This window comes from Canis lupus, chromosome 21, assembly GCF_048164855.1.
Source record: "Canis lupus baileyi chromosome 21, mCanLup2.hap1, whole genome shotgun sequence".
Taxonomy (NCBI): domain Eukaryota; kingdom Metazoa; phylum Chordata; class Mammalia; order Carnivora; family Canidae; genus Canis; species Canis lupus.
In genome coordinates this window covers 999,087-1,012,568 of record NC_132858.1, presented here as the reverse complement: position 1 = coordinate 1,012,568, position 13,482 = coordinate 999,087, and the positions used below count along the sequence as shown (strand labels likewise).

General features: G+C 54.8%; 1 long non-coding RNA gene across 1 annotated transcript; it reads right to left on the bottom strand.

Moving 5' to 3' along the window:
• Window positions 1-249: 249 nt before the first annotated feature.
• LOC140613277 (uncharacterized) lies at window positions 250-12,975 on the bottom strand. The gene is made up of 3 exons (XR_012014435.1): window positions 12,457-12,975; window positions 1,550-1,684; window positions 250-1,468 (listed from the first exon to the last, which is right to left on the bottom strand). It is a non-coding gene; the product is annotated as an uncharacterized lncRNA (long non-coding RNA).
• Window positions 12,976-13,482: the final 507 nt, after the last annotated feature.

Sequence of the window (13,482 nt, the reverse complement as noted above, 5' to 3'; positions counted from 1 at the left end):
AACATTGCAAGATAAACGTTCCTCAGCCGCCAGGGGCATCATTGTGGGTATTGCATTAATTTCCAAGAATTGCTGGAACCTGAAGCAAGGCAAGAAAGCAGACCCCTGCCATACCCGACCCCATAGTCGGAGGGTAGGACTGGGGGAAATTGCAGAGCTGCCCTGAGTCGCCCATCCCAGGGTGTTAATTCTCAGGGATGTTTTCCTGGGGTGGCCGTCATTTTGCATAGCCTTTTAAGCTCTGGCCTCAGAGACCCAGAAGAGTGAAGCTAGGAAAGACCTGAGGGATGCTCCAAATGCATACCCTTCTGGCCCAGCCCTCCACGACCCCCACTCTTCCATGAAACACCATGAGGCTCCTCGAGCCCCAAGGACCCACTCTGGCTCCCCTCTCTCGGCCTCTCCTCCCTTCTCTGCGCCTCAGGTCAGCTCTTCTGAATCACTCTCCCTGCCAAAATGGGGCTCACGCCCTAGAACAAATACTCTTTCCCTTCCTCCTCCTTTGGCCTGGGCTCTTACCATTCCCTGGCCTTCCTCCTCTGGGATAGGTGGCCATCTGTGCTCTCTCACCTCTCTGGGCTTACTGAGAGTCTAAGCTCATAGAGGGCAAGCACCTGCTGCCTCGCTCTGGCTCTGACTCCGACCCTGTCCCAGAACAGGCCCTTGGCCAAGCTGACTGAACATGGGGGTGCCACCATCAGGAGAGAGGCATGGCCTAGCTTCCTAGGACCACAGCCTTTCCCTCTGTGCTTGGTAGCTTCAAGGAACAAGGGGGGGCCTTCTTACAGGAGTCTGGGAACAGTTGGGGCCAAGGGGTGGCACCTCATGGTCCCCTCACGATCTGGATCACCAAGGCCAGAGGGACAGACTCTTCGTTGCCCTCTAACTATCTCCTCCAAGGTCCCCTCTGTCAGCCTCCCTTGACATTCAGGCCTGGAGCTCAGCAGTTGCACATGACAGCTGAGACTCAGAGAGCCACGGGGCCATCCTGCTAGCAAGGTCGTCCTCCCTGCCCAGACTGTTCTTTGTCCAAAAGACAAAATGACCAAGCTGGTTCTCTAGACCTGAGGGCATGAAAGGAGGGGAACAAAAGATGTGTCCCGGAGCCCACATACTGGAGCCAAACTCTAGCCCCATGACCAAACAGCTGTGTGACCCCTTCTGAGCCTCAGTGTTCTTCATGTGTAAAACGGGGGCAGTTCAGACTCCAGTTCATAGTGTCCCTGGGAGGGTTCAATGAGATAATGCTTCATATAGAGAGTAGAGCAGGTCCTTGATCCATGGGGTAACAATACCAACAGGAATAGTAAGACAGTTATTATCGTTATTAACTTGTAAAAAGTTGATCCTACCATTCAGCCAGTCAGCCAGTCGGCAGGTATGTAGAGGTGCCCCCCAAGCAAGGTTACAATATCCTAAGGTGGCCGACAGCAACGGAAACATCCCACAGACAGGTACTAATCTGCATCTGCGAGGAATACCTTTGGTCACAAGTCAAAGAAAACCTGAAAATAGTGGCTTAAACATTATAAGGGCATCCTCTCCTCACATGACAAGGAATCTACAGGTCAGTTGCCTGGACTGGTTTGCTGGCCTCATGATGTCTTCCACCATCCTTAGATGTTGGCTTTCAATCTTATGGTACCACAGTGGCTGCCACACCTCCAGCATCACGTCTAGGTTCCTGGAAAAAAAGAAGGAAGTTGTGGTCAAAAGGAACACTACCAGCCCAGTCTGCTCCTTATTTTATTTTTTTATTTTTATTTATTTATTTAGGATAGTCACAGACAGAGAGAGAGAGAGAGGGAGAGAGGCAGAGACACAGGCAGAGGGAGAAGCAGGCTTCATGCCGGGAGCCTGACGTGGGATTCGATCCCGGGTCTCCACGATCGCGCCCTGGACCAAAGGCAGGCGCCAAACCGCTGCGCCACCCAGGGATCCCTGCTCCTTATTTAAAAAAAATTTTTTTTTAAGTCTCCTGAAACCCCACACAGTCAACCTCTATTTATGCCTCATTGGTCGGCACTTGGAAGCTGCATGATTAGCTGGGACTAGCCCTGACCCACCCATGGGGATAGGGGACAAGGTGATCCCAAACAAAGTTGGAGTGTGGTTAGCAAAGGGGGGATGGGCACTCAGCAGGGTTTGCCAGAGTCATGCGAAGGAGGGGCTTGAGCTCATCCCTTCTCATTTGTATATTAGGGCATGTTGTATATATAATGCTGTTTATCAGGTTTAGAGAGGGGAACTGACTTGCCCAAGGCACACGGCAAACAAGGGGTGGACTGGAGCCCAGACCTTCTAATGCCACAGGCAGAACTTTTTCCACTGTCTCTGCAACATGATGGGACTTCTTGATTGACAAGCCCCCTTCCGAGGGACTCAAGAGCAGGGGGACTCCCAAGGCTCCAGCATCCAGAATTCTGCAGGAGGAAGGGAGACGTTGATCATAGTGGGAGGTGAAAGAGGCCTTTCCTGCTGCCACCAGCTCCCAGGGGCAGAGCTGGCTCCACGAAGTGGCTAGTTGGCAGGTGGCTAATTACTCTTGTCACCCACTCTCTTCTGGGAAAGACAGCCATATAATCTGCAGATCAACTGGAGGGAAGAGAGGCCTCTATTCTCTACCTGCCCTCCCCCAGCTGGGGCTGCCACTTGGCAGCAGGACAGCCAGTGAGGGAAGTGTGATGGGGGACAACTGGTAGGCAAGTGGACAAGTGGGAGAAGACAGTGGGGACCAGAGGCAGAGCAAGGATGCAAGTGCCACAGCGCTATCAGGATGGGTAAACTGAGGCAAGACAAAGTTAGACTCCTGCTTCAGGGATAGAGTGAGCTAACATTTAGGACTTACTTCTCTTGTTGATGGGTCTCCAGCCTCCCTGGGAGGCCCTGATGGGGGACACATAACTCCAGGTGGGGGGTAGAGGGCAGGGCAGAGGACTCTTCAAGTTGGAAGAAGCAAAGAAGGGAGAGAAAGACCGCCCAAGCAGAGCGGACAACGTGAGCAAAGGTACAGGGAGCTGTCAACTTGTCAGGGTCAAATTTGCTGCAAAGTCTAGTGAGGAGCGGTGGGAGGCCCAATGAGGGGCGGTGGGGACCCAGAGTGCAGGGGAGGACCGTTACACAGGGCCTGCCGTGAGTAGCTGCTTTCCACTCTACTTCATGAGGCCCTGCAGCCACCATGGGGTTCTTTGCCCATTCTCACTTCACAGGTGAAGGGGCCTGAGGCTAGTGAGCAGCAGAGCCGGGTTCTTGGACTCTCGCTGGCCCAGGGCAGCCTCCACCCCCCATTAGTGCCCCTGAGCCTCTGTGAGCTTCTGCCTCCTGCAGGTGGAAGGGTGGAAGAGGAGCCCGGTACGGAGCCAAGACTCTGAAAACTGGATACGCTGAAGATGCAGGCAAGAGGAGGGTGACCTGGTCCCATTTATATTTAAAAGGATTCTTAGTTCTTTCTGGATGTGCTACCCCACCCCAGCCCCCACTGCCTCCATCCTTTATCTTCCTGTTTGCTTCCTTCATCGGAACCAGAGTAGCAGTTAGGCCTGTGGCAGGTTCAAATTCCCTCCCTGCCACATTCGTGGTGCGTGACCTCGGGCAGGTTGTTCAACCTTCCTGTCCCTGCTTCCTTGTCTGTGACACAGACATCAAGAGAGCACCTACGTCCCAGGCTCCATGTGTGGATGAAAAGAAGTATATATAAAAAGTCTTGTAACGGTGCCAGGCAGGTAGCAAACACTTAATAAAGGTCAGCTGCTATTTCCAGAGTGCCATGTCTTGTGACTCGTTTGTGAACTTGCCTCACAGCTCTCGTCTCCCCTTGCTGCACCGGTAAGCTCTGGCCACCCGGAACTGTGGCACTTGCTTGACTTGTCACAGACTGCCACTGGCTGGGCACCCTACAAGAAAAACGGATGCTCTACAGCTCTGGAGGCCAGAAGTGTGAAATCAAGGGGTCTGCAGGGCGGGCTTCCTCTGAAACCCATAGGGGAGAATCCCCCCTTGCCTCTCCGGAAGCTTGCAATAGTTGCCAGTGATCCTGGGTGTTCCCAGACTTGTAAATCCCACTCTCCAGTCCCTGTCTCTGTCATCCCATGGCCCTCTCTTGGCATCTGTGTCTTCACAGGGCCCCCATCTTCCCTCTTCTTATAAGGGACACCAGTTGTATTGGAGTAAGGGCCACCCTGCTTCAGAATGACCACATCTTCACTTGATTACATCTGCAATGACCTCATTTCCAGATCAGGTTGTACTCTGAGGTTCTAGGGGTTACGATGTCAACATATGCTGTGGGGGACACAATTCAACCCATAACATTCATCGAAGCATCCCCAGCATCTGGCCCAAGAGATATCCGTGGGATAGACAACACAAATTAGTAAATGGGGTCTTCTGCTTGTGAGTCACTAGGGGCATGACTCAGTGTCCCCATCTCCATGCTCCTGGGACCCAGGGCAGAGCCTGCTTTCCTGAGGAATCTATAGATGGATTTCAATTCACATGCATCTTAGAGAATTTGCCCAGCCAGCTGGCTGACCAAGCCACCCATGACCAGAGTCCTCTGAGAACCCGGAAGGGGTAGGGTGGGTTGGGAAGAGGTGTCCATCCCTCAAGGGGCAGGCCTGACTGCTGAGCCTAGGAAAGCTGACAGTATGCTCAGCATTGCTGTCACTTGGCAGAGATGGGGCACTCCCTGGGGAGACGTCACGGGCAGCTGGAGGCAACCGATATCTCAATGTCACTGCTAATCTGGGGGCTCAAGCTGTCCATGTGTCAGGCAATGACTCGCACTGGGTGGGTGGAAGGGATCCTGGCTGGGGGAGAGGGACAGCTGATGCTGAGTCAGGGGACAGTGGGCTCCCCCTGCCTGGTGAAGAGGGGAGGGCAAGCTGGTCTCTGCAGGACCCACCTCCAGGGCCCCCTCCCCAAAGGCCCCAGGCGTCGGGCCCCCTCCCCCTCCTGCTGTTCTAAGATGCTCCAGCACCTACCCGAGGCCAGGCTGAGACTGGCAGACTAGAAGGGAAAGAAGGACCCAGGCAGCAACTGTAATGGGCAGCCCCGGGGGCGCAGTGATTTAGCGCCGCCTGCAGCCTGGGGTGTGATCCTGGGGACCCTGGATCGAGTCCCACATCAGGCTCCCTGCATAGAGCCTGCTTCTCCCTCTGGCTGTGCCTCTGCCCTGCACCCCCCCCCCCCGCCCCTCTCTCTCTGTCTCTATGAATAAATAAATAAAATCTTTAAAAAAAAAAAAAAAGGTCAGTGGCCCTTGGGGCCAGAAACATCCCTGATGCAAATGTGGAATTTACATTCCCAGAGTGCCCTCTGGCTAACCTGTCTGCCCATCTATATGCTAGCTAGCAGCCTAGGTGGTGTGGGCACAGCAGAGTCCTGGGCCCTTCCCGGAAGGGTCCCTCTGTGACTCCCCCACTGCTGAGGGCCCCTCCCCAAGGAGGGCCCTGAGGTGTGCGTGGCGGGGAAGGAGCCTCAGTGGGCACTGGGCAATGCTGCTTTGTCCAGCTGGGTGGGGCCCATCCTGCTGGACCTGGGCTGCCTGCCTGGGATTTCCATCAGCAGCTCTCTTGGCGCCGTGGCAGAAAGATCCCAGGGGCCGGACATGGAAAGAATGACTGGACACCAATGAGTCCTCTTTCCTGTTTATGTGGCTTCACCTGGGGCCAGTTCCATTCGATGAGACTTGATTGTCCTTCCCTTGTGCACCCGGGGAGAGGGAAAGGCAAGGCCAAATCATGCAGGCCAGCTACGGGCCAGGGGCTTTCCTTCAATCCTCCTAACGATTGCTCTTCTCATCCTGCTGTCCCTGGAGAAGACATCAAGTCTCCGAGTCAAAGTCCTCTGACAAGGCCGTGCACCCAAGGAACGGCAGAGCCAGGACTCAGACCCTTGTCTCCAGCACCTCCTCCATTGCAGGGAGCAGGACTCGAATTTTTACTCAGCCTCACTGTTCCTGGCCGCCTTCCCTCGAATGACCTAGCCTAGCCGACTTGGAACGATGACCTCCACACTTGCACTAGGCACCGAGAGTCTGTGTGTGTGTGTGTGTGTGTGGATTCACGGCGTAGTATATGGTAGTACAGGAGTGCCAGGCTCACCTGGCCTGTGGGATGACCTCAAGACCTTCCCCTAGCCTCTCTGGGCCTCAGGCTCATCAGTGACGAAGGGTGTGGATCTTTCTAAGTCAGAGCCCATCTTGCTCCTCCATGTGTGGGGACCCCCAGGGCCGAGGCGATCTTCATCCCTCCTTGCTCTTCCAGCTCCTACCTGCCCCCAGCAACCAGTACAGAGCTTGACACCCTGTGGGTGCCTAATACAGCTCATCTTTGCCTGAGTGACAAACCTACCATGTGAAGTCCCTGAGGACACCGTCCGCAGCCTCCTCAGAAGGCTTCAGGGCAGAAGGCTTCTTGGTGCTCAATCTTCATTTGCGAACTTGCTCTCCCCACCCCCATCTCCAACCCCCTCAATCACATGTGCACATGCAAACATACACACATGCATGCACACACATGCACGCGCCTTGGTCCTGGGAGCCCTTCCTCACTGTCCATCACACCGTGTCATGTCACACTCAGCTCCTGGAGTGTCAGAACCTTTAATCCTATTGACATTCAGTTAATGAGTTTCTGCTGCCGTTGACAGAATCTCTCGCCCCACCCATGCTGGACAGGCTGTGATCAGAGTTCAGAGTTGTTGTTGGGCCATTCCGGGCCTGGGGGAGGGGAGCAGGAAAGAGAGGCCTGCAGACCTGAAGGCCTCGAAGTCTCCTTGGGTGGTGGGGAGTGGTATAAGTGGTATAAGGGGGAGCAGCTCCTCCTGGCAGCTGGAGTCTCCCTGGCCTTCCTTGGGGTAGAGGCCAGCCCTAGGAGAGCTGGCAAATCTGGGAGCACTTGGCAGTTTATAGGAGGCCATGGCACTGGGGTGCCCGGGGGAGGCAGAGGCACCTGCCCCGGGGCCACTCAGTGAGGTGGGCTCCCGAGTCTTGGCTCAGCACTCTCCTTCCCCAACCTCTGGGCCTGGCAGGGGAGAAGGCAGAGACCAACAACCAACTCAGCAGTTGGTTGTTGTTTGTGCCAGAGGGATCTGGGGGCACAGACTCAGAGACCAGAGGGGCCCAGCGCCAAATGCAAATGGGCCCCTGGGGAAGGGAGAGGGTAGGGCTCTGGGAAGGGAGAGGCCTGGGGGAGTAGCCTCTGGAAGTTGCTGCCGAGAAACAAATCTTCATGAGTGCCAAGGGTGCTGGTGTTGGCTCTGGTCTCCGGGAATGCCAACCTGCCTGGGGCTCGGGACCAGTGGGGCCCACCTCCTGCTGCGCCTCAATCCTGGGAGGGTAGAGCTGGGGCTCTGACAGTTCTTCTCAGGGTGGGCCCCACCCCCCAGGCAGGGCTGTGAGACTAAGCATGCTCCATCAGCCTCTCCTGGGAAGCAACAGCCCTGGGTGGGCCCAGAGCCCCTTTGGGATTGAGGAGGTGCTAGTCCCCAGACCTGGAGAATCTTCAGCAGCCCTTCACTGAAAGGCTGGACGGAGGAAGGAGCATGGGCTCCAGGAAGGTGATCTGGGTTCAAATCTCTGCCCTGCCTCTTCAAGGCTGTGGGACCTTAGGGAAGCCCCTAACCCTTCTGGGACTCAGTTTCCTCCTCTATAGCAGACACACCTGCTATCTGCTTCCAATGGTTCCTTATGAGAAGTGAGTATAATGTCACGTATAACATGTCTGGCACAGGGCCTTCCCGCTCAGCAAACAGCCACCAATACAATTGCTGTTTTAAAATTTCTAACCATACTGATCTACCAATATTCAAAGATCAGATTGGCAAACTTGCAAAGTATGATAAAACACTGTGCCGGCAAAGCTATGAGAGACGGGGCAAAGGCATACCTGGCTGGTGAGGCAACCTGGAGAGGACAGTTTGACCCTCTCCACCCCTTTCCAGCAGCACAGCCCGAGTGTTCTACTGTTCCACTCTGCTCCACTCCTGGGACTCTCTCCACAGGTTTGCAAGCCTGCATTTGAAGGCTCATGCATACAAGGTTATTTATCACAACACTTAATGTAATTGCCAAAGACTGGAAACAAGGTAAATGTGCACCAGGAGAGATTGGGCAAGTAACTCCCGGTACCTCCACACCATGAAGTAATATGCAGCCATAAGATAAGACTGAAGAACACTTTTCCAGCTGACATAAACCAATAACCAAGATATATTTTTAAGGGAAGGCAGCCAGGTACACAGCAGGGTGTGCATGCATTTTAAAAGGCTCACAAATGAGGGGCGCCTGGCTGGCTCAGTTGGTTGAGTGTCAGACTCTTGGTTTTGGCTCAGGTCATGATCTCAGGGTCATGAGATCAAGCCCTGTTTCTGGAACTGATGTTAGTGGGGAGTCTGCTTGAGATTCTCTCCCTGTGCCCCCCCTAAAAATAAATAAATCTTTCCAAAAAATAAATAAAAGGCTAACAAATGAGAGCAAACATGAAGGTGATGGTTTATGTACTAAAGTTTCTAGCAGGGGATCCCTGGGTGGCTCAGTGGTTTAGCACCTGCCTTCGGCCCAGGGTACGATCCTGGAGTCGCAGATCGAGTCCCACATCGGGCTCCCTGCATGGAGCCTGCTTCTCTCTGCCTGTGTCTCTGCCTCTTTCTCTCTCTCTCTCTCTCTCTATCTCTCATGAATAAATAAATAAAATATTTAAAAAAATGAAGTTTCTGGCAGAACACACACGACTGGCACTAATGCTCTTGTCTGGAGAGGGTGATGGGTGGCCAGGGCCCAGGAGAGGATGACTTTTTCACATCATGTCCTTCTTGAATTTTATACTTTGAATCATGTGAATGCATTATCCATTCAAACTACAAATGTAAATTATTTTTAAGTTTATATTTGTAAATTATTTTTTAAATATTCATTTTTCTCATTAGACCCTCCTGGTTGAGATTGAGCTTCAGATGAGCATTTAGCTTTGTGTTTGGGAAGGGAGGGTGAGGCAGATGTGGGAATGGTGACTGAGGATCCTCAGAAGCTGGGCTCAGCATACGGGGCAGTGAGGTGGGACCCCTAGGACTTGGTGAGGGGGGCAGGCAGGCCTGGGACCTCAAACCCACCCCAACAGGAGAAGGCTGGGACTGAGAGGTTGCATCAGCTCCACCAACCATGGCCCCCTGGTGGTGTGAAGTTCTCAAGGATAGGTCTGCCTTCATTGCCTTTGCCCATGTTCAGTTGAGACTGGCAGGGAGTAGGCACATGGAGGGGCAGTGGGTGGGTGTGAACAGGGGCAGGAGTGCCCTGCGGTTGAGGTTACCACTGTCCCTCTTTCAGGGAAAGATTGAACATTTATATCCTCCCAACAGCCACTGTCAAATGCCTACCCCTGCCCTGGGGATGCTGGCTCTGCTGGCACCCAAAGCGTTCAGCATCCCACCAGGGAAGGTTTTCCCACTCACTGAGTACCTGCTGTGTACCTGTACCAGGTACTTTCTTTCCCTGTGGCACAAGCTGGATGCGGCCAGGACTGCTGTCTCACCTGCCCAAACTCCTTGGGTTTGAGGGGGATGCCATCCTGGTACCTGCCCCCTGACAAGTAGGCACCAGAGCTGGCTGTCTCCAGCCTCACTGGCTGGACCCCCTGCCCTCTCCCAGGATCGAATCAGCCCTGATGCCAGAATGCCTGTGCCCCCAGGCATGGCAGCATCACAGACACCCATGCAGGGTGGGCAGTGGAATCTCTGCTGCCAGGAGACTGTCTCCCTGGATTCTGACTCTCTGAGGCAGCAGCATTGTGGAGGAAGGAGTGTGCCGCCCACCCCTTCCCAGAGCTGGAGGTGGTTGGTGCTAGGCTCCCAGAGATGGAGGGGGTGCATGCTCTGCCAGGACTGGTCACTGGGCACCATTTGGTGTACAGAAAATTTTTCCTGGCTCTGTTATTAGTGATGGGACCAAAGCAAAGAGGTACTGACGGTAGGTGTCTTCCTCGGGACAAGGGCCTCAGCTGATGGCTTTCCCTCCATTGCCAGCACCAGAGGGTCTTCCTGGACTTCACAAATGGAGGAGACACTTCCCTACATCTGTCACCTCAGGTGGTGATGGGCCTACTGTGTATTGGGACCTTCACATCTATGATGGCTGAACATGAGAAGCTAGGATGAGTTTTCCTGAATATCCTTTATGCAGAAACTGAGGCTCAGAGAGATGGTGACTTGTCCTGAGGTCACACACCTGCCCACAGAGCCCCTGCTCTCCTTTCTGCATCCCCTGCCTCCTCCGACTGTGTCTCTGCAGGTGCTTGTATGTCCTGGTCAGCTCAGGCACACAGGCCAGATGACACTGGAGCCAGCAGCACCTATAGGAAAAGGGCACAGCCCATGCATAAGCACGGAGGTGGGACTCTTCTGAAAGTGGCCAAGAAGTGTGAGATGTGAGCGTGGAGGATGAGACTGGTGTTAGGAATGGAGGGAGCCTAGAGGCTAGCCAGGAAGGGTGGGGTTCAAATGCCAGAACAGAAGCTTATGTGGTAAGCACCAGAGCTTTCTCAATGGGCGGACAGGCATGATGAGAAGTCTCTTTCCAGAGGCTGATCCCCCCAGGAGCTGAGCCGGGCAGCAGTGGGGCGCAGACTCAGGCAGAGAGGCTCTGGGCCAGTGCTGAATGGAACGTTGTGGTCGAAAGAGAGTTGTGGAGTAAGGAGGCAGGATGGGAGCCCAGCTGCACTGCTCACAAGCTGCGTGACCTTGAGACAGTTACTTAACCCCCCTGGGCCTAAATCATCTCATCTAAAAATGGGGCTGAGGATAATATACCTCATGGCACTGTCATGAAGACAAAGTAAACATGTCCTACATTTAGAGCAATGCCTGCTTGGACATCATCATAAAGCACTAAGTCTCAGTACCATCGCCCTGGTACTCAGTCCTAAGCTATGGGATGTGTTGGTTCTGTGTTTCTGCTCTGGGAAGAAGCTGATAGGAAGACACGAAGCCCAGAGGGAAAGGAGGAACTGCCCTCATTGTGGATCAAGGTGTCTCTGGCGAAGAACTTGGTGGCCCTCACTGTTTTCAGACCCCTGGTAGGTGACCAGACAGCATAGGACTGGCCCTGGTGCCTGGGTCCCTGCCACACCCTGCCCTTGCCCTGGCTCCAGGTGGAGGTAGGCGGGGGGGGGGGGGGTATTATTTTTTTTGAATTTTTTATTGAAGATTTTAAAAAATGTATTCATGAGAGACACAAAGAGAGAGGCAGAGACACAGACAGAGGGAGAAGCAGGCTCCCTGTGGGGAACTCAATTCAGGATTTGATCCCAGGACTCCAGGATCACGACCTGACCCGAAGGCAGACGCTCAACTGCTGAGCCGCCCAGGCCTCCCAGACAGGGGGATTTTAGACCAATCTCCTCGGGCAGGGATGACTGGGCTCCTTATCAAGCCTCCTAGCAGGTTCCAGGGTCCCCCCTGCCAAGCCCAGAAGAAGAGGGCGAGGGTGATGTCTAGGAAGTGTGAGGCGGGTATGCCCAGGAGGCTCTAATGAGGCATGCGAAGGCCATAGAAGGTGTTGGGAGTCGAGGTCGCTGGGAGGGCAGCAGCAAGGCGGGACAGTGTGTGTGAGCAGCCCTCGCTGGCCTGGCGCTGGCGGTTGCTCTGGTGAGCAAGTGAGCTCCGAGTCATTCGGCCCGGAATGACTCTAATCTGCTCATTACCACTCTGGGGCTGAAGGGTGACTCAGGCAGGAGCTGTCCTGCCTTTCTCACCCCCCCCCCCCCCGCCCCCAGCTCACGTCTGTGCAACAGCTGGGATCCAAGGACAGCCACTTCTTGGCAGGCCTGGCACCATCTGCTTCCCCTGGGGGAGTTAGGCACCGCAGAGGGTGTGCCTGGGGTGGCTGCGCCCCCTGGAAGTGCAGGGTGGAGCTAAGATACACCTGGCCTAGTGTCAGGGTACTCTGAGCCTCACTGCTCTCCACAAATGAGGCAGGGGTCCAGGCGGGACGGCTCTGGAGACTCTGGGTCACCCCCTGGCCCCGATGGATGTTAAATGACTTGTTTCCCTGACACTTGAGCCTCAGTGTTACCATCTGCATGATGGAATGGTTGTCTGGCTCCCTCCCTGCTTCTCCAGCCAACCAGACCTAGAGCATGAAGGCTTTCCTGTCATGAGGCCTGGGTATGTATTGGAGTGGGGGTGGGGAATCCAGCAGAAGACAGTTAAACTGCTGACTCCTCTGGGGTGTGGTTGGGGTACAGTGGAGAGTGATGAGGGGCAGAGACACCACCTCCCAGCACCATTTCCCTTCACCCCACCCCAGGCTCCCTACCAATTTTGGGGTCTTTCATCTCCTCTCTCCTACTCTTGCCTGGATCATGGGACTTTTTTCTCCGTGGCTGCCCCTTCCTAGAACTGGGGGGAGCCGTCAGGATCCTTGGGAACAATACCAGCAACCAAAGTTTAGGCAGCACCCACCATGTACTGTGTGAAGGCTTCCTCCAGCTGGTCTCGCAGGCAGGGTGGTTGTCCTCCCCACCAGTCCACAGATAAGGGAGCCAAGGCACAAAAGGTTGGGTAAGACCACATGGCTAGCTAGTGTGAAGCACAGTCCGTGTGACTCCGGAGCCTTCCCGCAGAGCCACAGAGCCACACAAGACCCCAGTGGAGGATCTGGAATCAAGGGCCCCCCTTTCCCCTTCTACAGAGGGAGCTCATTGAGGCTGGAAAACCTGGCTGTCTCATCTGCCTTTATGCCCACCTGGCATGGAGTGGGTGCTGAGCAGTTAGTTGTTTGGCGCATGACGGAATCATCAGGCCAGCTGCTCAAAGCAAGACTGCTCAAACTGCTCTGGCCGAAGCAAAGACTGGGGGTGGGGGGGAGGCTGCAGTGGGTGGAATGGTAATGGGCTTCTCTTCCTGCCTCTCGTCTTCCGACTAAGACTGAAGTCGAGAGAGGGAAAAGACAGACTCAGGGCCACCCATAAAGTTGGTGGCAGAATCAAGACTAAACCCCTGTGGTGGGACTTCCCCATGGCAGTGAGGAGCTGGCCCCCGCGCCTTTCTCCCCTCCCAGAGGGGGATGGTCATTCCCCTCAAGCCAGAGGCTGGGGAGGAGGGCTCAAGGCCCCAGCCTGGACTGCATTATCTGGGCACCTCCATTATTGGTATATGGAGCTCCAAGGGTCAGTCCCCCGCCTAGGGAAAGCCCATGTGTGTGCAGTGCAGGGCCCCCTCATCCCCCACCGTTGGCATAGCCAACTCCCTTATTCTGTCAGCAAGCACTGGGTTTGGAGAGACAGTCTAATTGGTGGGCAGTACCCTGCCCTGGTTCCCCTCCTTGCCTAAACAGCCCTTTTTGTCCTGTCTGCCCAGCCACCAGGACCTCACTATCTCCCAGAGCCCTGCCCTGTCAGGAACTCACTCGCTCGTGCTCCCACAGAATCGCTGTCAGACCTGGGGAGGCCCATGGAAGACGTTGAGGAAAACCCCTAACCATGTACC